This window comes from Amia ocellicauda, chromosome 7 (assembly GCF_036373705.1).
Source record: "Amia ocellicauda isolate fAmiCal2 chromosome 7, fAmiCal2.hap1, whole genome shotgun sequence".
Taxonomy (NCBI): domain Eukaryota; kingdom Metazoa; phylum Chordata; class Actinopteri; order Amiiformes; family Amiidae; genus Amia; species Amia ocellicauda.
The window spans coordinates 35,983,108-36,007,234 of NC_089856.1; the positions used below are offsets into that span (position 1 = coordinate 35,983,108).

At 35.7% G+C, this 24,127-nt stretch overlaps 1 long non-coding RNA gene across 2 annotated transcripts in view; it reads right to left on the minus strand.

Moving 5' to 3' along the window:
* Window positions 1–5,222: 5,222 nt before the first annotated feature.
* The window catches only part of LOC136754095 (uncharacterized), a 59,227-nt gene continuing 40,322 nt past the window's right edge, over window positions 5,223–24,127 (minus strand). For both annotated transcript variants that reach the window (XR_010817536.1, XR_010817537.1), the window contains one exon: window positions 5,223–5,531. This is a non-coding gene — a long non-coding RNA (uncharacterized LOC136754095). The remainder of the gene's footprint in view (window positions 5,532–24,127) is intronic.

Below are 24,127 nucleotides of genomic sequence, written 5' to 3' on the forward strand. Positions count from 1 at the left end.
GGGTTAAAACTCTGTGGTGCAGCCCTTTGCTTTATGCAAGGCAGCAATGTGCTTACCCATAGTATTGACAACATCAGTAGTATTGGTCTGTGGGATTGTAGCCCATTCCTGGCACAGGATCATAATGAGAGAGTCCTGTAATGGGAATTTAACTTGGAGGTGTTTTATATAATACGCTGATGCACTGACACTGCATAGTTCTCACCATCATTGGCTATTCTTCCTATACAGTTATGCATATATGACAGAGGAAAGGGGAATATTTTCTTCTGCTTCTTCCTCCCTGTGCTTCTACATTTTTATAAGTATGCACATACAATTTAAACTTACTGTGTAATACATCCTCATGTTACTTCTGATATGTTTTAGTTAAAATAGTTTTTTTTAATTAATATGAACAGAAACCCTACATCTAATCCACTTCCCTGCATTATCAAGGCTTCTTCATTATGTAAATGTGCTTGTTAAAATCCAGGCTGGCAGGCTTCGTTGCTAACTTTTTTGTGTATTATGTGAACTTTAAAAAGAAAAGTTTCAGTTTAATTCTTCATTTTTTTGTGGCCATAGTCATATTTAAGGGTATATTGTTGTGTCTCTGTGTAATTGTGTCAGACACAAAACTAGTGACTATCAAACACAAACTAGAACCCCAAAACAACCCCTTACTTCATAAAAAGTTACATATTGTCTTAGACATCCTACCTGGCTTTGATGTTTATCCCTCCTTTTTTAAAAGTAAAAAAAATACAAGGTGTATTTGACCTTTCTGTAATGTAACTTTTTCTGTAACATTACCCTTCCTCATTAAGATATAGTTTAATTATTATTTTATTTTAATGCACAATAAAGATAACTGCATGTTTTTTTTTTACACCACATTATGAATGAATACATACATGCACAAATAAATACATACATGAATACATTGAAAGGAATCCTTAAAGCTGACTGAAATTCTGTGTGCTCTTAAGATTTACAAGTTGATTATATTCTCCGCAGACACTAGTGCCCGAATAAGGCATGCATTGTAAAATCATCCATCATTCATGGGCCGAGAGGCTTGACTAATTGAAAATGGAAAAGCCAGTACCTTTGTGGCCCATTTGGGCTGCCTTAACAGAAAGAGAACTGAGCAAATCGTTTAAGTATATCGGCAGCAATTTTGCATGTGCAGCTGGCATGTAATGCAAGGCTGAGTCGACATCAGAGTGAAGTTTTTCGACTGGGGTAAAAAGAAGACGGACATGTTTGGGTGATTGTTACTGCTGTGACTTAATCGCACTGTCATTAGACTTTTAGGAGTTAACCCAACTATGAGTTGTAATTTTCCAGCAGCTCAAGACACAATTCCCCTGGGGAGCCTGCAGGGAACCATATCTCATGGGCAGGTTGCAAATTAAATTGGTGTTTCTTGGGCTATGATTGCCAGAGTGTGGAATAATTTTCTCAACACCAGAAGCATTGTGAAGGAGCCGAGATTAGTGGCTTCTTTACACCTGACTATACTGCTGCAGGTAATGACAGTAGCTGCTAAACTAGGTGACTGATCTGTATAAGCAAACTTGACTCCCTGTTGTGAAGTGTAATTAATAGATATTATCATCTGAGAAGAAGAAAAATACACACATCGCACCATAAAATTAAATTTGTTATAACCAATTAAAAAACGTCTTTAATGTTGAATGTTAGCAATGTAATTTTTTTTATTATATCACAGATTACACTGTATCTCTCATAGAGCAGTTCATGGAGTCTTTGTAAACTACTTATAGTTATGTGGACAAATGTGTGGTGACTGGATCAGTAAGTGACAAACTGCTCTTATATGTTCCTTATTTTCTGCATGCATTTAATTATGTCTCTTTGCCAGCAAACGTAGTGGCAAAGAAAGATTGACTGCAAGACCATCTCAATAACCTTTTATGAGCATGAGCTCTGTATGCAGTGCCTAATAGAACTTGCATTGCAGTTTTGTATAAGAGATTCAACCATTTTCACAACAAAATCAACACAGTCGTGTTAGCAACAGCTGACATTTTAATATTGGGGAAGTTCAGTTAGAATTTACCATCTATGGTATTTGAAAGCTAAGTAAATGTTTTTCAACTAGATGTATAGTAATAGTACATTTTATTATATAAATCCTCTGCAATGGAAATCTAAGGAAATGTGAATAACAGCAGTGAAATGTTACTAAAGGTGGCTTTGTGGTATGTCATGCCACAATGTATATTATGTATTGTAATTATTTTGGAACAGAAATACTGAAACTGATACTGATACTGATACTGATTCCTCGGTTTCAGAAGTTGAATTTCACAGTCAACAAGCAAAACTTATCCACAGAGATTTAGTCATAGCTGGCTACAAATAAACAGATGTGACAGAAACAAACCTGTTTTAATGGCAGTGGTCTTGAAAGATGGAGTATAAAGGTTGAACAGCTTTTAAAGTGTGTTCCTACGTTTTGGCATCATACATGGATTAATCCCTCTAGAGAGATTTGCTTGTAAAGAGAGTTTTGTCATGTAAAACATCAAGATCAACAAATACAATCTTTTGAAAGGTATCCAACATAATGCAAAATGGTTACAGCTCAAATAGGTTTTTGGGCACACAAAGTAAAAGTAAAACATCTGTCTGGAGCTGGTTTAAAACTGTTTTGAAAATGTATGTGTGTGTGTGTGTGTGAGTGTGTGTTTATGGCCGAGAGACTGCCACAATACTTCCATTAGTTTAGATTTTAATTACAAGTATTTGGACAAATGTGACAATTAAAGTTTAATACAAATGATTTATTTTTTAATTAATTGTGTTGGTTTCATAATAAGACGGATAGACCAAGGTTAAAAATTGAAGCGTATCATCTCAAGCAATACATTATTCTCAGAACAAAGACTAGATTAAATTCTCAAGGCAGCTGAAAAGAATTTGAAATTGCAAAAGAAAACTTACTATCATTTAAATATTAATATTGTTTTTGAATTAATTGTTACATTTGTTTGTGAGTTGTACAAGGACAAATACAACAACATTGTTTATAGATTGGGAACATGATTTTTTATGATTACTTTTCTGTCTGGTGTAGGAACTTACAGGACTCCAATGGGACTGTAATACTGTAATAGTAAAGCACTGTTGTTTCCCAATGTTTGAAACAAAGACATTTCTGTTTTGATTTTAATCTTCTTTTAAAAGGTTGAACTGAACAACATGAATGCAATTTTCAGGTTTGCTTTTGGGGACTGTGGCAACACATAGCACAAGTCTGATCCTTGAGGGCCACAGGGCATTCTGTTCCACCTGAGCTCTTAATTACAGCATTGCACTAATTGTTTACCTAATTGAAATGATTTTTCCTAGCTCTGAAGCTGCTGATAAATTAATGAGCTACACACCATAATGAATTGTGGCTTTTGGGGACTTGAATGTCACACAAATGGCTTGGATTACTATTAGGCTGATAGACCAATAGAAGGTTTGAACTCAAAATAAGCATAAGAATATATAAAGATGTAAATGTAATGTAAATGCATGAAGAAATGTCTCTAGGCTGAATCAGTGTTCACCAACAAACATTGCTATCATTGACAAACAAGTGTAGGTTAATGAACAATACTTCTGCAGCTAAATTAATCGCTGAATTACATGAAGGGTGTGAACATTTTGGACTACAAACTACAAATGTATTAATATTATAAAGACTCATACTTTTTTTCTCTTAAATCTAGTTCTTCTGTAGTGATGGTTTGTGATCGACCTAATGCGAAAGAAATGCAAACAAAACAACACATTTTTAAAAACAAGTAATATCAGCCCTTGGAAACTTACTATACTTCATAAATGATGTATGTCTTCCTGCTGAATTCATTTCCATATATTTTACAGCTGATGCCCAGATTCAAAGCCATTGCTGTATTTTATGAAGTCACATGGGTTCTTAGCTAAGATTGGCACAAATCTGTAGTGTTTGTGAAGTCAAGGACATTCAATGCTTGACAAATTATCAATGGCATGCATGAGAAAAAGCTCTTAACAGACTTAACTCAGCTAAATAATAAATATCAGCATGGGACATTAGGTGAAGATTCAGAAAGAAAGAAAAATACAATTGTTTTTGTTCTTAGTTTTCTTTATTGTCTTGGATGTCACAGGTATGATACAATAATTACATCTTGCACTCCCCTCTTTGGACCAGATGAACACAAATCCCTCCTTAGAACATTGGTGTTCCTTCACAGAGCCCAAGTTTCCCCAAATCACACTCCAAACCATTGCAGACAGTTCAATAAAGTGTCCTGAAGATTTGGGCTTCTAATTGAATTGTTAAAATTGCTCAAATGTTTCTTACTCACTCTGTAAGATTTAAATCATAACCTCAGCAGTCGGAACATGTTTGTGTGCATGTGTGTGCTTGTTTGTTGTTTGTGTGTGTGTGTGTGTGTGTGTGTATATATATATATATATATATATATAACCTACTGAGGTTTACTTTTATTAGGTGATAAATTATGAAGTCTTCTGGTTAAACCGCAAACCGCAAAGAATACTAAAATAGTTAAGAATTGAGACATACAAAAATCTAATTTCTGTTTTCTGTTTTACTGAGGTTAATATGTATTTTTCATATAAATATGAAAATCAGTCTCCCGGCCCAATTTCCTAAATCTACTGTGTAATATTTCAGCTGTGTTTAGGTTACTAATTCAATGTTTCAGAGCTTCATTTGTTTTGATTCTCGAAGTCCTGTGTTTTCAATTAGTTTTTATTATACATTTGGGTATTGGATTTATTTATATTATTAATTGTACTTAATGGAGCTGAATAAGCAATAACAAATATAATATTTTCTATATTATACGTTCTCAAAGAAGCAGCTTTTTGTTCATGACACTTGCATGTTAGTTATGCATCTTCAGTGGTAAACTGCTATTTCCAGCCATATTACACTTGACAAGTGCAAAAGCATGTAAGGCTTTTATTTAAGGTCAAAGACACATGTTTATGTGTAAGTGCAAAATGTTCACACCCTTCATCTGAAATGTCAATACAGGGGAGGGTGTGAACAAGCTGTAACTCTGCAGAAACCATTTAAGTTAAAAAAATGGTCAATAATATTATTTAATATATATATATATATATATATATATATATATATATATATATATATATATATATATATTATATAATATGTATTAAACTAAAAGAATCACAGACTGGCATTAGTTCAAAAGAAAGGATGTGAATACATGCATCTATGTCTGTATATCAATGAACGTGAATGTGATGTTTTAGACATGATGTGAAATTATGGAAAAAGGACTGATCAGTTGCCATGATGTGACTTTCTCAGGAGATCTGCATTGAGGTTTGCCCTCCCTTAAGCAACAGAGGGTAAGTCTACTGTGGTTTACATCCACTATCATCAAGTGCCAGGTGATCTCCCAAGAATACAGAATTGATACAGCTCCATGTGTTGCATGATGGTTTGGCATCTTCTTCTATCACTTCCTCTGATCCAGACTCCCCCCCTAATCATGTACAGAAGAGAGAGAAAATGAGATGGGGAGAGAGAATTGCTAATTTTCATTTTTCATTATTACTCTCCCAAAGTTATTAACTTCCTGCATCAAGGAAGAGCACCGATGACTCCTTTGCATGCCTCCCCTTTTATCGAGCTCTGTACCCATTCCCTAGGATCAACTTCATTTGCTTCTCTTGCATTGTAATTTATATTGCGGTAATAAACGTTCCCACTGTGAGACGAGCACTCTGTCTTGGGCATCCGTGTGTCAGAGTGCCCTTTCAGACCGTCTGTGACTTGTGCCATACCTTGACTTACACACTTTTCCGTGACAGCAGGGAGAATGAGTTTGACTTCCTTCACTGGCTTGTCAGTTCACAAATACAGCCTCTGCATCTTAATGCCGTAGAGTCCAATTAATGCCGTGGCTGGTTGCTGTTCTGCGGCTGTTCTACCTACTTTCAACCTGTTTCTTCTTTTCTTTTTTTCTTTCTTATTATGTGTTTGTTTATTTTTTTCTTTTCCGGAAGGCATCATTACTGAAGAGCATCACAAATAATAACAGAATAAAGTAACTGCACGGTAAAACACAGTTTGTCAATTTTATGTGAAGTTATGGTCTAGTGAAAGGCAGATGTTAGCAGAAGCCCAGTAGAACGAACAAACAAACAAACAGCAGAACATCGCTCTGGCGAGTGGGACTGCAGGAGATAATTAATCACGGGAGCAGCAGCTGATTTATTACATGCTTAGTTAAAATGATGAAAAGAAAAAAATCTTAAAAAATTAAAATATGAAAAAAGGAAAGTGCATCAATCTACCTAATGTGAAATCCGTATTTAGTTCTGGCCTATGAACACGTCTTGTTCAATGTTTTAATGCTGGTGAAAAAGAGAGGGAAAAAAAACTACATAAATCTGCCTTAAGGAAGTCAGAATGGTAAACAGAGAAACATCTTGAGCCTGAAGTGGAGCTGATGTAGGGCGCCGTACATTAAAATCTATTCATCAATAATCTACCCCACAAATTAGTACAAACAAAAAGTGGGAGCAAAGGTCAAAATCTTTGAATTCTCTGTGTTGGATATAACCAGCAAACTCAATCACTAAGGATGTACAACTCCAGATCAGGCATTTACCGTCTTTGTCCATTCCATTGATGGTGTGGAAAGAGAGAGATGACCTATTTGCACTCCAAGACTTTAAAACGATTTCTGTTAAGGATGGGAACTTGTGTGCTCCGAGTCTTGCTGGGTAACTTGGGAATGGGCTTTCTAATATCAATAGCTGCTGTTTGGATGAAAAACAGCAGCATACCAATACAGCATTAATGCTATCCAGAAATTAAAGTCCAACTTGTTTAAAATCACGCTTATGTGCCTAGAGTTGAATGCACTTCAGCTTACATCATTCTTTATTTTGTTTTGTGACACTTTCAAGGTTGTTTTTCTTTTACAGACTTGGTACAATAAAACATGTTAGTCTTGAATACTACACTTAACAATTCACTCTCTTCATCTCTCTCTCTCTTTCTTCTGTGAAAGTAAATTGCTTGAGTTTTCTTTGTTGGAGCTACACTGGCATGTAAGCCAAATACACGTCTCCCAGGCCTGCCGCCACCACGGTTTTCCTTGTTGTGTACTGCTCTTCACAAAACAACTATAGATTCACACAATCTCTGATCTGACTAATATCTCCAGTGACTGTAGGGATGAGTTTTCAGATCAGTGTCGTGGAGATTCGAGTCATTGTTTTTCCAATGACGCAGTGAGGACTGGTCAGTGTCCTAGGCATGGATGTATGTTGGCGGAGGTGTCATTCTAGAAGCTGATTTTAAGATTAATACCGGGGGGATGGGAGGTGGGAGTGGAAATGATGGGTTCTCACAGTTTCTGCCTGGACAATGAAAAACACCAGGAAGGGGGGGGAAGGGCGGGGCCTCTGACGATTAGTCTATTGTACAACCCGACACATCCTTAGTTTGTTTACAGTGGCTCTTGAATAACCATATTATTTGCAATATTGTTATCTGGCTTTGACATGGCGAGTGTGTGGCTGTGAAAGGGGCATCGATCTGCTTTCAGATGCAGCTGCTCTTTATTCCATTCGACCTGAGCCTACTTTCCCTGTGTGTAACTACATATTTGTGGTGCAGAGGTGATGTGCTTGTGCATATTTCATTTTGCAGAGCACTGTTTATTCAAAATGGTTTTATTCTGAATACATGGATGGTAAGCAGCAGAATGATGTATTTTTCATGGACCAGTAATACTTATTCCTTACAGAATGTTATTGTTATTGTTATTATGCAAGGCTAAATATTTTAAAAGTCATGGCTCTTAACTAGTTTAAATTATTTATATAAACTTTTTATCTACAGATATGTACTTAGCCTTGGTTTGTTGTTTTGCAATTGTTATTTGACCATACACTTCCTGTGACTTCCAGTATTTGATTTCCATCAGTGTGAAGTGGAGTGGACTGAAGACCAATTACACTTTTTATTATTATTATAATTATTTTAATCTCTGTTTATTTAGGTACATATAATTTTCCAGGGGGGTTTTTTAGTGTACAATCACAATACAATCACAGGTCAATTGGGAATTGAAAGGTTTACCTTTTATTCTTATGAAATCTTGTTCTCTTGAAAGAACAAGTAGCCGAAACAGATTATCAGCTTCCAAATAGATATTGTAAATTGGGGGTGGGTTAAAGCAGAAGTTGGTTTATTGATTAAGATACAATTAAGAGGAGAGGAAAGCATAGATTACTGATTGTATGCAGACCAATCAGCTTGCGTTCAACATGAAAACAGTTTATTATACATTCTTCTATAAGGTAGAGCCAAAAGTTCAACTTTAGTTAGCAGTGTAGATGTGCATTCAAGTTCCTAATTTAGTAGCAGAACCTTATGTTGAAATTCCTGTCTGGTGTCTTCAGATTATCCTGTACATCTCTCCATTTAAGTTTCCTTGTATTAATACTTGTATCAGGTTTTGGAGGAAATTATATTTTTGCCTCCCTTCAATTGGGTGCAGTTATTCCTTTTGAAATTCTGAGAATGACATACTCCCATCATTCTCCTTTTTGACATTTACTTTGCTGAGAGAGGAAAAAAAAAAATCTGGCTTCCAATAAGAACTCATTTAGCAGATGCTTTTATCCAAAGCAACCTCCATGCACTAGGAAGGGGACAAATGCAAAAACCACTGCCGCACAGTTGCACATAACAGGGCCTTAGTTTTATATTGTGTTCAAAGGATAGAGGACAAGGAGGTTAACTATCTATTAATTACAAAAGCTAATCTTTTCTTCTTATTCACTGAACTCACAAAGCATTTCCTTACATCAGCCAAAGCATGATTCCACTTTAATTTTGTTGTTAAAATGTCTTGTATTAACTTTTACCAAATTACATCTAATTTCTACACAGAATGTGATTATTATTATTATTATTATTATTATTATTATTATTATTATTATTATTATTATTATCAGTTTTGCTAACTTTGGTATATGTTTTTAAATGGAGGATTACAATGTAAATTATATTGAGGTCTTAAACGATATATTGATTACCAATGCAATGTCTCAATCATTAACCTGGATGGTTACATTTGGCTTGAGACAATCCTATTGAAACAATAAGCCAAATCATTGCTTCCCTGCATTCCCGCAAACCTCAATGTATCATCCTGGCTGAGGGAAATATCAGTGGTCTGGTTGGGGTTTTCTGATCCCGGAGAAACTCAACAGAAAGCTGTCCTGACATTTGATCCCCATTTGATTTCCATTCATTTGGATTAATCTGCATTGTTGGGAAGATGATTTATTTAATGTGACTGCTGTCACCACGGGACTCATGGTACCACAAGGATCAAATTAAACATTAAAAAGGCCGTCACCAGAGGAATTGGTCTAAAAATATTTGAACTCCTGGGGATACAATTTTCCATAATGCATTATAAAGAGACAGGCAAGACTGCCTCATTGATAACATAATATGAGTTCTATGATACTATTCTGCAGAAAATTTGTTCATTGCAGTAATATGGAGCTTTTAATTGTTTAAAGAACAGTTTAGGTATTTGATCAATTTAGCCCCATCTAGCTGACAGCAAACGTGTGCTTCTCCTGCCAGCCACAGGCCTCAGTCAAGAGATGTATCTGAAGTATTTGGGTTTTCTAATACTATGCTACAGGCTATTAAACACTATCTCCAACAATTTGAAGTATTGTATTGTAAGAATTTGATATCTGGAATGCGTAGCCTACATTCATTTAGTTAAAAATATTTACAGAATCGAGATAACCTCAAATCTAGGTGTCAAAATTACAAATTGTGAAATATGATAAAATCTTCCTAGAGGGATAACAGGGCTTAAGCAACACACATGTTGTGTAATCCTTGCATTACAAATTATACTTTAACATCACTGACACAGAAATGTTCCCTAAAGTGACAGTTTTTCAAATGCATTTATAGCTGTATCCATCTGCTGAACTTTTTTTTAAAAATAAATCTAAAGTGGTGGGGGGGTGCTGACACTAATTTGATAATAATTGATATTTTCCCTAGAATGTTTGAAGAAGAAAAAAGAAAACAAATTGGACCTCTATTTAACCATTTTAGGGTCACAGTCTGGTTGTTCAATTACTACTACATAGCACGATTTGAACATATGGTATGCTCCAACTCCAATTTCACCCATAAAAAACATTGCCAAAATAATCACATCGACAGTTTTGTTGTCTTTAATTAACAAAAGTGTCAAAAATATTAATTAATTTGTGTCTACACAGCAATCAAACACATACATTTTTCATAAAGGGATATGCTAGTTAAATTTGGTCTGCTTTGCAAAATGCACTGTTTTACATCATTAGGATGAGCCCCAGTGTGTATAGGTGGCACAGTGGGAAAACAAGTACACTTTCACTTTCACTTTCATGGTAACTGTCCTAATGTAATTTATTTGGCAAAGGTTTTCACCACAGCAGGAATGTATAGCACCATGTTTCTTTTTGCATCATTTGGAAAACAATCCGTGTATTATGTATCCTATGATTTGGCTTCTGCCTAATGCTTTATTTTAGCTTCAGTTTCAAGTTTTCACTTTCCTGCTTAATCTCAGTGTTCCTGTGATGTACACAACTCCGATCAAAATTTAAACTGAAGCCACGCTAGGGTGCTACAGTAAGATGCAGCAGAACATATTATTTGCTGAATAATGTATGATTACGTCTCTGACAAAACCAGAACAGAAGACGTTTGTAAAAGTTTTTAAAGAGTTAAAACAATTCTTATTAAAGCTAAACATAATCTTGTGCAGAGACATCTTGAGGAAGCTGTAATTGAGTTGGAAAGTTGTACTTTTGCTTCTGCGACAGCAAAGGCAGCAGGAGATATAAATATTAGCTGGCTTGAGTGCCTGCAGAGCTCCGTACCAAAAATGGCTTCCCTCCACCAGTCATACCAAAGGACCAATTTGCTGCTGTATAAATGTTAACATCAGGATTGCTTTTTAAAGCACCATTTCTCCTGTTTCTAGAATCTGCATTCTTAAACTTTGAAAATGAAAGATTCCTATAGGCTGCTGTGTGCTGTATTAGTTAATGCAGGCAGAGGGAGGGTCTGCCTGAGTGACAGGGCACAGCGGCCTATAGGCAGCTATGTTACAAAACTCGTTCCCCATGGTAACATGCAATGTCCCACCCCCTTTGGGTAGTTTTCTTGACTTGAATGATAACTAAATATTACTGACCATGCAATGCCATTGATATTCATTGCATCAGGAGCCTTGAGAATAAAATAATTTACTTCTAAATCTTGTATTTTTGTTTTATTTCACAAATGAGGTTCAAACAATAAGTAACATTATGCATATTGTATGCTTCTGCTCATGAGTGTTTGCACAAGAGAATGTCATCAAGTAAAGTATTTCATGCGCACGTCCTAATTTCCATGTGCAGTGATAGAAAAAAAGCAACTTGGGCCATAACTATAAAAAACAATGTTTGTGCATTCATTCAAACAATTATTTAAATTATTATTATAAATTAACATACAAGTTTCATATCACTTACAATGTTAATTTAACACATTTTTATTTCTGTATGTGGTTTCACAATCTTATTTCTGGGTGTTTTTATTTAGATTTACTTTATTTAGACCTTGAATCTAAATTATCTAAAAATGCAAAAATCTTGTCTGATTTCAATACATTTAAACTTAGCTTTTTTAATGATAATGTTTCCCAAATGATTAGTACTTTACTAGTTAAAGTTTAAAATTGTTATGTAACTATGCTGAGAAATTTATCAAATTCATTAATATATCCCTGATCCGAGCTGGATATGCTTAGATTTTGATTAAACTGTTTTACATGTCTCTTTGTTCATTATAACACATTTGTATGCAAAACATTTTAATATCAACTACAATAAGTAAAAATGCAGTGCTACCTATGAAGTAAACATTTAATTTGTATGGATGTTACATTTGAATCATTTTCACATAATATTTTCAAACAAGCAGTGCTGTGGGAAAAAAGTAAATCTCACATTGTGAAATCCCTCCCCAACTGGTAAAGACACAGGCGTCAATCAAATCCAGACGAGCAGTTTCGCTTCATGCTGTCAATCAGGCTCAGATTAAACATACAAAATTACATTTCACCCATATCTACATAACTATTAAATATCAATAAACCTGCTGCTAAATCCACATGTGTTTATTGCAGGTCATCACAGAGCCCAAGGTAAATGGATCCCATAATGAAATGGATTATAATTGGAACGAGATCAGTCTTTTTCAAGTCATTCTGATTCACAGCACTAGCCTGCTGAAATGCTGCCTGATGCTAAAGGTAGCCCTTTTTTCTCATCACAGAAGGATGTTAAACAGTTTATGGCAGATGGACCAGCTAATTTGCCAATCTACCTCCAAGCCATAAGGTAAAGAAGATTTGTTTAGATCAATTGAAAAAGTTGATTTAACTGACTTAATAACTGATTGTCATACAAACCCCACAGGCAGCATCTCCATAGCACCAGTGTACCCAGGTGGTGGTGAATGACAGGTTGCATGCACAGATTCACATACAGGTGACTCTTGCACCAAAAGTTTACCAAGCAAAAGACTTTGATCTAAAGAACAGTGACAAACTATTATTTCTTTGTTCAAATTTGGTTGTAGTCTTTCTTCTCCTGGAATATCAGATATTTGGTCTTTTTCTGGATGTTCGGGTGTACCTGTTGTATGACTTTGATTTTGTAAGAAATTGTATTCAATACCGACATATATCACCTTCGGTAATATTACAATCCTGTATTGGTCTGGGATCTGTTTTATACCCACATTAGTATTAACCTTTGAGTAGGCTGTTGCCCGAGAGGAAGAATGTTCCAGAGACATTCTGTGAAGAATGATAGAGCACAGCTGTAGCACAATTTATGGTAACACAAGTTATCGGCTGCTTGCCTGTTTTGAGCCTGTGGTGTCTGAGATAAATGCCCAAGCAAAGGAAGTAGAATCTGTTCTCAGTGGATGGAGTCTTTGTCCAGAAGGTGTGAACCTTCAAAGCTGATGAAGTGGATGTGCACTATTCTTGATAACTGTCTGTGCTCTGAAGAAGCCTGCTAACAGATGTATCCCTCCTTTCACCTATTCATCTCTTCTCCATAACAAGAAGTCTGCTCTTTATTCACTAATAGTTAAGCTTCCGTTCAGAGAATTAACTGCGCCTTGTTTAACCAAGATTAATCCTTTTAGCCTAGGCTCTACACCACTGATACATTTTGAAATTACTGAAAGTGGCACCATACGTCAAATAACCTTGGGTGTGAGGTGGATTCCTGCACACCTGGTAAGGCTGTATTAGGACATATGAGATCTGCTAATGCACAGCACTAATTATAGTATCGGCTAATCAAACCCAAGCAGAAATTCACTGGGTTTTCATCAATTAAGTTATAAATGGACAAGCTGTGTCCACTGAGAATTGCATGCAGCATTAGACATCTGAGTAAAAAAGAGCAGACTTAAATTAGTTAAATAAAGCACAGATTCCAGCAATGACAGCACAGGAATTAAAGCTACTGTGGCATGCGAGGCCAATTATGGGAAAAGTTTAGCTATTATTAATGATCTGTATCCTACAAAGTCTGCAAATAAATTACACTTTAGAAAAATTGGAAGTGATTTAAGTTCTCAAGTAAGCCTACACTATCAGGTTAATTATATCTAGAGCCCTATCATATTATGAAAGCTACATTGTCAGCCCACTATTATGGAGATTATATCTGTGGTCTTCAGTGTAGGATCAATCAAAGTCAAAATAGTATGCCAATGAGTCCAAATACATGCCCTGCCGCAGAGCACATGCCCATGTAGCTGCTAAGTGAGCATGTTAATGCCATACACAGAAGTAAATGCCCAATTGTAACCATTGCAATAGTTAAATTGCTGCTCTGCACTGTTTACGCTTGTTAACAATAAATTGCATAACAACTCAAGGGTTTGTGACTGAGCCCTCCTGTCACACACGGTGATGTTGCTTGATCTTACAAGGGCATCTTTTCAGTGTCCGCTGAGACAGAGGAGGGTAACATCTGCGTCCTCAGCGTGAAGAGGCCTCGTGTCTGAATGAGATATCATCCCTTGCTGAGAAGTTCTGGCTTCTGCTTGGTGGAATATCAGACAATATTGCATGATTACTAATGACAGTTCTGCAGGGCTTACACCCCCGGGCATGTCCTTCTCTGTACAGCAGACCTGCGTCTCAGTGGGCCTGGTATTTCAGCTTCTGGCATGAGGAGTCTTCAAAGAGCACTGAGGGTTTCTCTTGCCCTCCATCACATACACACACAGACACAGACATAGACACACACACACACACACACACACACACACACACACACACGTTTCTATGGGAGGAGCTGTTGGTTATTTCACAGCAGGACAGTTTAAACAGCACACAGCGGGTACAATAAGAATGAATTAAAAACCACTTGCTGGCCATTTAGTTGCATGTAACTTCAGGAAGTAATACATACTTGAAACTCCAGATAGGCCACCATATTCCTTTGAGGGGTCGTTCAAAGTCATAGTTAAAGCCTCAAGGGCACTATAAAGCCATCACTGTTAAATAGTTTCTTATGGTTTACAATTTTTATTTTTCAATAGAAAATAAATGTTGTAGTGGTTTGAATTGCTTTTACCTTTCATATCTTTAATTTAATAAAATACAATAAAATGGAAAATATACAATTTCTGAAAAGGTATAGGACCTCCTTGGCATGTTTGTTAATGAAAAAGGTTTTAAATAAATCTAAATGAGGAGATAGCATAGTCAATAAATACAATAGACATAATATTGCTTTAGGCATTTTGGATGCCTAAGAGATGATCACAGCTTGTTTCATTGGTATGTCTGATAGAAATGTGAAATGTGTGGCAATGTGTATTTCACATTTAGATGCATCAGTCTGCAATGGAAATAGACATAGACTAGGATGATATAAAATCAAAATCACCCAGTCACCCTCTCACAGCAGCTCCAACAGAATATAAAATAGAGAATAGATACAGCTTAGTGGTAGAGATGAGAGGCAAGTGAGGAAAGTCATTATGCCCAACCCTTTTCATATATGTGATATGTGTTTTCGATGTGTATCACCCTTACGAAAAGACGTATATACATTTAATAATTAAAATTAAAATTATTAAAAATAAAATCCCTTAGCACATGTTTAGTAAACAGGCTGAAAGTTCAAAAACATTATAAAAGCCACAGGTTTGACAGAAGATCGCATCAATTATGCATGGAATTTAATTTGATTGCGTGTTGCAGAGCAAGAAAGGAGCCAAAAATTTGAACTTTGTGTGGCAACACAAGCTTTCAGTCTCATCTTCTTTATGCTTGAGAGGAACATTGTATTGCCTAATAAAAAAGCTGTTTGAATCCCAAGACACTATAAATAAATTAACAATAAATATCAAAAATAGACATATGGGAACAGTAAGGTAATTCATATCTACACACAAATGCAAGATTATATTCACATTTTCATTTTAATGGTGTCAATGGAAAACATTATACAGCAGTTGCCATTTACAGTGCACTAATGCTGCTGACATTCATGAGGTCTATTCCATTTTCCAGCTCAACAAGCTTACTGCTTCTCTAGTATAGAAGCTGTTCTGTTAATACAGATGGGACTATATTCGAAGCGTTAATTATTGTAAATTGTGAGAATGTGGGAATTGTCATGTTTCTGTTGTATATATCTGTCCTATTGTCCTATCTGTCCTAATCACATTTGCATATTTTTTCTTCTTTCTTCTGTTAGAGAAATAAATATGTTTGTATCGTCTGATATGTGTGGATCACAGTAGTTGGCAAGACAATAAACTTTGTTGTTTGCAGTACATTGAAATACTACAGAAGTTACAGAGACCCCTGAATGATGATCAATTGGATTGAATTGCAAGAAACGAAAATCAAATGTGTGGAAACAGGTGTGGAAATGTTTTACTTCCTAGTAAGTTTTCAGATCAGATTGTGGAACATATTTAACCAGTGGTCTTCACAGGAATGTTTGGAGGTTGGAAACAATACAAATTAAATAAACTTTCTATGCCAACTCTTGAGCACTATGTGAGGTCTAATGAAGCTGGGATTTCACATAGGAGGGTAAAATAAAGTGTATTCACACTGTTATGAATAATGATGACTCTTATATTTAGTATTTTCAGCTGAAAATAAATTTAGGCTAATCAGGTCATAAGACAAATTACCTTTGAGCTAAATCAATTTACAGTACTGGAGTCATCTGTGAATTTAGCTGCAGTTGGGATCGTAATTTGTATGTAGATATAGGTGAAACTCTACAACGATAGGTCCTGGACCATGGCAGAAAAAGAACAATCTAATTTATTATTATTTAACCTTAGAGCTGTTAGGTCCTTTGTTTTAATAGAGTCATAGATTGCTTGGGCTAACACTTATAATGGGATAAGTAATGAAACATATTATCGCTGTCCTGTTATCAAACCGTTAAACACATGGCTGAATTTTGCCCTTAAGATGGAAAACGGAAAGCCAGAAAAGATCGTACAGAAATCTAATACCTTTTACGTTTCGAAAGTCTCCAGGGCACGTTTGGTCTCAATCCTGTGCGACATTTCAGATGCACAGGGGCACAGGAAAACGCGATGTGAACTTCAGAAATTCTTATGAAATATGAAAGAAGAAATTGTCTCTGTGTTTAAGATACATAACTGGGAAAGTATGTTACAGGATACATTGCATTTTAGACAATGCTTAATGTTGAAGAGGAATAATGCCCGAGACTAGCTCTTGTATCATTTTAATACATTTTTGACTGGAGAGGACAACATTACAGAATGTTACCTCACTATCTAGGCTACAATGAACAAGACAAGATGAAGGAAAAGATAAGGAATTAGAAAGAAGTAGATGAATAGCTACGATATCTGTTGTGGATATTTGACTAATTAATATGAACTCCCGTATGAAGTGAAGATTTGTGTATTTAAGAAAAGAAAAAAAAAGGTTAGAAAATTAGAAAATTTGGCAATTGGAATGTTCTATTGAGACATGCAAATGAAGGTAGAAATTGGTACATGTGTACAATATTATTTTGAGTTTTTATTTATTTATAACATTTATTGGTCAAATTAGTTTTACATTGTAGTCCCAGTTAGTGTTAGGGTTAGAGTCCCCAATAAAGACGCTGGACGTTGGTTAAGGTTGGGGTTGCTTTTCTACTGAGTGAATCATATGTAGGTTTTCATGGGTCTAGCTAGCAATATTGATGTTGGATATGGTTGGTATAATACAATTATTTATAGGGCTTAAAATGTAGCAGGTAACCTACTGATTTAATACAATGATATATGGTGTATGTTCTCAAAACTGCAATACAGTATCAAAATTCAGAATTATTTCAAATTGCCCTTAGAAATGACTCTCCAAATTCTAGCTTGGCTCCACCATTTATATTTAGAGTTGCAGAATTTGCAACTCACATGTGAGAGGTAGAATTATGCTTTGTGCTTTATCGTGGAGCTGCATGTGGAAGATAATTCCAAATTCTTTCCATTCCCCATTTGCAAGATATCTCTTCTTATCAGTGTATCAGTTTCCTTTAACTTTCACTAGCTCCCTTGTTTGAATTGTGCAAGAACAAATTGGATTCTCTGGTACTACCAAATAAATAACTTCAATGACAGATGCGGTGTGAATGAATTGCACTGCTTAAGCCCTGCCAGAGCCCTTGTACAGAAATGGGAGAACTCGTAAAGTGTCCATCAACCTACAAGGGGAAGAGAACATTTATATTACAGTAAGATTTAAGTAATAGGAGTAATTGACCTCCACCTAGCTCTGCTGTTAAAAAAACAAGTGTCAAATATATTCTGTATATTGGCATTGTCTTAAAATAAAGTAAATAGTTTTAAAATGACACTATTAGCTGCCGTAGTATGACCATTCATATCAGAGAAATGCTGCTACTTTTGTACTGTGCATGGAGTCTCATTTTACTGGTTGCTTCGGGCTACTTGGTGTTACCCCACACTGACACTTTCTTTTTTAAAATTATACTGTATCTTCCAAGCGATGAAGGGACAGACTTGTAATGTGTTTGCCACTCATTCCTCTTGATGTTTAAAGGGCAGAAAATGCTGGAGGTGTAGACAAGTGTTGGGGTTTCCAGCCTTTGTTACAGTTGGCCATTAGTAAAAGCTTTAAAGGAAAAAAAAATGATGTTAACTGGAAATGACATGAAATCTAAAACAGTGTCTAATAGCAGGGGAAGTTAAAAGAAAAGGTAACCATGATGAAATGACAGCAGATATAATGAATGATTAACGTCAGTTTCCTCCTAGCGTGAAACATCGATCTTTTGGTATAAAGAACGAGTCCAGGTTCAATGGTGCTCTTTTAGACCCTTTCACTTTCTTTCTTCTTTTTTAAATAATAAACCCTTTCAATATTAATGACCTTCAAGAGCAAAGGTTATTTTGCCAGAAATATGAAAGGAATTGTAAAAGCAGAGCATGTGAACTTCTGTTTTTCGGGCTTCATAGAATCAAAATGTGTTCTTATGTATGCCTTTGCTTTTGCATTCATTGATAAATACAGCCCCAAGAAAGTCAGTTTAATTGCCATATAGAGTCAAAGACATATATATATATATATATATATATATATATATAGTGAATTAACAGTCTGAAATTGAAACTGAATAACAAAAATGTCACCAGATCAGTAGGAAGTCTCATTGGGATTCAAGTATCTGGAAATTAGAAAAGTAAACTCAGAACTGCAAGAAGGGTCATCTATACAGGATGAAACTGTGAATGCTCGTTGATTAAATTGGAGTCATAATGATATGCATACCATGCAAATACCACTGAGGTCATAACTTCTGAATAATGTTCAGAGATAAAATAGCAATCTCTATAAATGCCAAGCAGAAAAAAGGCTTCCCTACATTTAATACAGTTGAATCCTTTAATTTATATATTTATTACAAATGAATACATCTTGTAAAAATAATAACATATGCACTTACCCTCAAATATCCACAAGCAAATCCTAAAAAAATCAACCTTTTACAAACACTGCACAAAAAGGTTCCTTATTTTGCTGAAAATGTATTTTAAGAACATAAGAAAGTTTACCAACGAGAGGAGGCCATTCGCCCCATTGTGCTCGTTTGGTGTCCTTTAATAACTGAGTGATCCAAGGATACTATCCAGTCTATTTTGAAATGTTCCCAAATCAAATTTTCAGCTTTTTTTTTACCCTTTGCAATGAAACACATTTGTTCTGGTATACTGTAGATGCCAGCAGTAAATATTTGTAAACTATGGATAAAAGTCTCAAGCACTTTACCTTCCACATGGTTCATCTTCAGCAGCTCTTTCTGAGGTTGCCCTACAGACAGGGGTCTCTCACACACTGTTGATCCCCCTGCCGGGTAACATTAAAGAGACCCCTACGCTCTCCGCGTTCACATCTGAACCGCAGGAACATCTGCTATCGCTGCTATAGCTGTTAATGTCGTATAACCTTGCCCAGCATTCGTTTAGATATATAACCTTCCTCTTGATCTGTAGAGGGACTTGTATTCAATCTTTTGTCTATGGTAGTCTGATCTAAACGCCTTATGAAATGTGTTCATAACTTGATCATTGTTTCTCTTGTGTTGTACTTATTTACAGTACTCGTGTATTGTACTTGGGGTATGTCTTGTTGTAATATAAGTCACACAAACATGTTTTTTCCTGTGGTGACCATTGTGCAAAGGTGGTCCTTAAAATAAAAATGGAAATAATAAAATCCAGGAGACAAAAAACAAACAAAGAAACCAACTCTAGTGGGCATACTTTGCAGGATTTGTGTGGCTTTGATCTCTTTGTATTCCAGCAGCAATCACAACCTCTGTCACTTGCCTTTCAAGAAACATTCTAGCATGCAGACCACTTAGGGAATACATAATTTTCAATTCCAGTGATTCCATCATTCTCAGAGTCAACCTCTGAAAATCACAACACAGGAAAAAATAATCAGAAGGAAAGGGAGGCTTTGTTTCAAGGAGTAATATCTCTTCTGAAAACTTGGCAACTAGGCAACGTTTTCTAACTTTCCCAAAACCTTACTGCAAGAACAGCATAATGACTGGGATTGTTTCATGCTTCTCATGACAGACATCGCTTTGAATTCAATCAGGAAGGTCTGAATAATGTTGAGGTTCTACTGGAGGAAAATAAGCCATAAATTGAATTATTGTATATGGAGATATGGAATGCAATCTTTCCATGATCTATCCATATGATAGTTCAGTGCTGCCTTTTTATTGTATGACATATCTATTTGCAATTCAGTCCTGTTATTACTTTAAAACTGTTAAAGAAATCCAAAATAAATACAATCCTCCACTTTTCCTCTAGTGTTCAGAGTTTTGATAATAAATAGACACTTAGCATTAGTGCATAGCATTTGGTTAACATGCTATATAGATTGCATTGTTGTATTTTAATATGTACTGTTCTAATGTTACAGTTCAGTACATATTTATAAGGTGGAACATTCTTTTAATTTGTATAATGAAATCGGTTCTGACACCTGTGGTGCCTGGGCTGCCTGTAGTGCTCAGTGACTATCGAGAATGATATTTACATCTTAGCGCATGGTTTCAGAAGTCAGACATCTGCCTCTCTTCCTATTGGAAGGAATCGCTCCACTAATCTGTTTAGCATTGATCTTGGGCTCCTGCCTCTGACAACACATGTGCTTCATAGAGCAGTTCCCTCCCGCCACCCTGTGTTGTCCACGGAGCTGGCTCACTGACACCTGCACATATTAGATTTGACTCTCTTAGAACGTGTCCTTCTGCTGGGAGAGCTGGAGAGAAAGGACGCACCCAACCTCTATATATCTGAGCAACCCTCTGGTAGGGACCTAATGGTGCATCAGAGTTTCGCTTTCATAAACTTTTTATTTAGTAGTTCATCCTTCATGTAGATCTGGAGGGCTGGAGGTGCCTAGTATGGTCTGTGCTGTATGATTTATTAACCTCCCCAGTTTATATAACTAAAGCATGGCACGGCTACAGTAATAATGTACAGCAAATGCTTGTTTAAACAATGCTGTTTGTTCAGAACCAGGAATATCGACATTTGTATCAGTGCATGGATATAGTGTCTACATCCTTTGCTCATTAGTAATTGGGGGGAGTACTAATTGTGAAATGTATCCTCCTTTAATATCAATGCTATAATGTGTGTGCTTTTATTATTGTTTTTTTCTTCAAACTTGTTTGCGGAATCTTTTCATGTGCATGCTGTTGTACAGCTCCTAATACATATTAAACAGTTGAATTAATTATTTAGGCAAGCACTTACTTTAAACAGTGTGTTACACATTAAAACCTAAGAAAGCTGTTCTCAAAAGAATGTTTCCTGTATTTTATTTAGCCTAAAAGCGATAACAGTAGTAGAATCGGGTCTACCAAGTTGTCTGAAGTGAGGAAGGATACATTATTTAACAAAAGACATTTGAAATTTGAGTCTGTTCAATATTTTTTTCCAAGAGCTACTAATGTATTTTAAAAATGGATCCAGTCTATATTTTTTCATTATTCAAGTTCATTTTCAGTTTAATGCACCTTAGTTGTGTTCACTAATGTCTGTTGAATTCAGAAATTAATGTAAACAGAATGAGACAAAAGTATTTGTTTTTACATGAAAACAGTTAAAAAAGACCATACTGTTGTAAATGTACTTTCAGTTGTACATTTAGTCTCAAATCTCAAGAAACATCAATCAGATAAATATGTGTATGTCCAAATAATGAACTGTGTTGCTGTAACTTGCACAGAAAATAACAGTCTGCACTTTTAGAGCTGGGTATTGCCTTTGTAGGAGGCATATTCTTCACCCATCCCCATCTATGAGTCTATAATAGATTAAGATTGATGCAAGAAAAACTACTTTTTTGGGGGGTGCTTATGTTTAACAGGCCTTGGTTTTAGTTTAGTCTATGTGCCATGCATTTGTAATAAGCTCTACAGTACACCTGTTTTCTTTTTGCTGGGTAATTTCAGTCCAAAATCATGATTGATAGAATGACCTCTTTGTACTGCTGAGGTCTTCTGTGGGGGGCAGAGGTTAACAGAAAAGTCTGACAGCACCTGGAGGCACCACAGTAATTAATGGAAGGCACTGATAACAACTTTGGTCTATTTATAATTTTAGCATCTGTCCACAGAACAATTAATTTAGGTCCCTTAGGAAATCATTACGTCCTTCCAGATCAGGATTGTATCTGGTTATATATTGCAAAATACTTCTTAGTTGTTTCAGAAATTGCATTTGTTTGTAAGCAATGGGGGGAAAAAACAAGAAATGCCATTCTGAGATTATGACATCATCAAAGCGTAGAATTGAGCAATACACACAATACAGATCTTAATACATGCCAAGACATAAACATGTCTTCTAAACACATGAATATCCCTTCCGATCCATCTGGCGTCTTCTGAACTATGTTATTTGTTCGTAAAGTCTAAGCCATAATGTGTGTTTCTGAACAAGAAAGATTTCTAAAATAATACAAATTTTCACTAAAATGTGATTGTCAGTATCTGTCAGTTTCTCACCTGCATTAATAAAAGGTTTATGTAAAATCCATTTCTTCATTGATTCGAGTTTTACATCACAGCAATAATGACAGCAGTGCAATGGCAGTGATTCCAGAGCAGAAACATCTGCAGAAGGTATTTTAAATATCAAGGGTGTCATCCTCAATTTCAAAACTGCCTTCATTGCTTCGTTTACAACAGCTGTCCTTGGGAAATATTGTCAAAATGAAGACTACAGTTCTTGATGAATGCTGACACTTGTAACCACAAGATTAAAAATGTAATATACAGAACATAGCTTCCTGGAACATCATGTTTTATTTGTTTGTTTGTTTGTTTGTTTATTCTTACAGACGAATACTGCTACTACTAATAATAATAGAGTAATGTATTGATCTTTACAATAAGATATGCAAACAAACTTTATTTTTAACTTTGCCCTGTTAATAACCATTGAAATGTATAATATGTTCTGTGTTCTACCTTGTCAACAATTTATACAGTTGAATATCGTTCCCATCTACTCCATCCATAGCATGCGTTACGATTGAAAGCAAGTGCATAATGTCAGACTTGCATTTAACTGAGTGAAAATATTTGCACACTGTTTAATTCCCACTGTCTTGTGATCAACAGACAAACATTATTTCACTAAGAATTAAAACATGTGGTTACAGTTACTCAAATACAGAAGCGCCATATCGCGATCTTGACATTTTGGGTTTAATTCAAGTAAAAGAAAGAATGGTTCTTATTAATTTTAATGAGTCTCATTGTTGTTGACCGTACATTCGGCACATCAATGTCATTTGCAAAGGCGCATGGCGGGAAGGCTACACGACTTTTCATTGTCTTGTGTTTGTGTTTCTGTTGGGAAAACAACATTGTCTGGTCCAGCAAACATGATCAAAGTGAAGTATCAGGGGTCAGAAATATGTGCTCCGCAGAATTAAGGAAAAATCCCATCCTGGTTCTCTTCATCCCAGTGTCTTTTTTTTTTATGTACGAAGGGTTTTGAATTGTAATAGCTGGAGGTCTCAGAGGCATAGTAATTAAATGCAAAGAGGAGAAATATCTGTCTCATGCTGCAGTGGCAGAGAAAACAACAGCCCATCAGTGACAACCAAGACCTTTCACAGACTGTTTAATAAGCATGCCCAGCAGGATGGAGAGATGGTAAACAAAGAACAAAGAAAGAGTGAAATACAGAAAATGCCATCCCGCTCTATAGAATGCCTACTCTATATTTATGAAGAGTGTTATAATAGGAGATGCGCTGTTTGTTATCCTCTCAGCTAAGTGCGAAATTTTTCAGGTTTCATATGCAGAAGTGCTATTTTCTCCAAACTGTTCATTGATCACATCTCATTAATGACTGCTTAGTGGGACGAAGCCTGGACTTGTCTTCGAAATACGACATGAA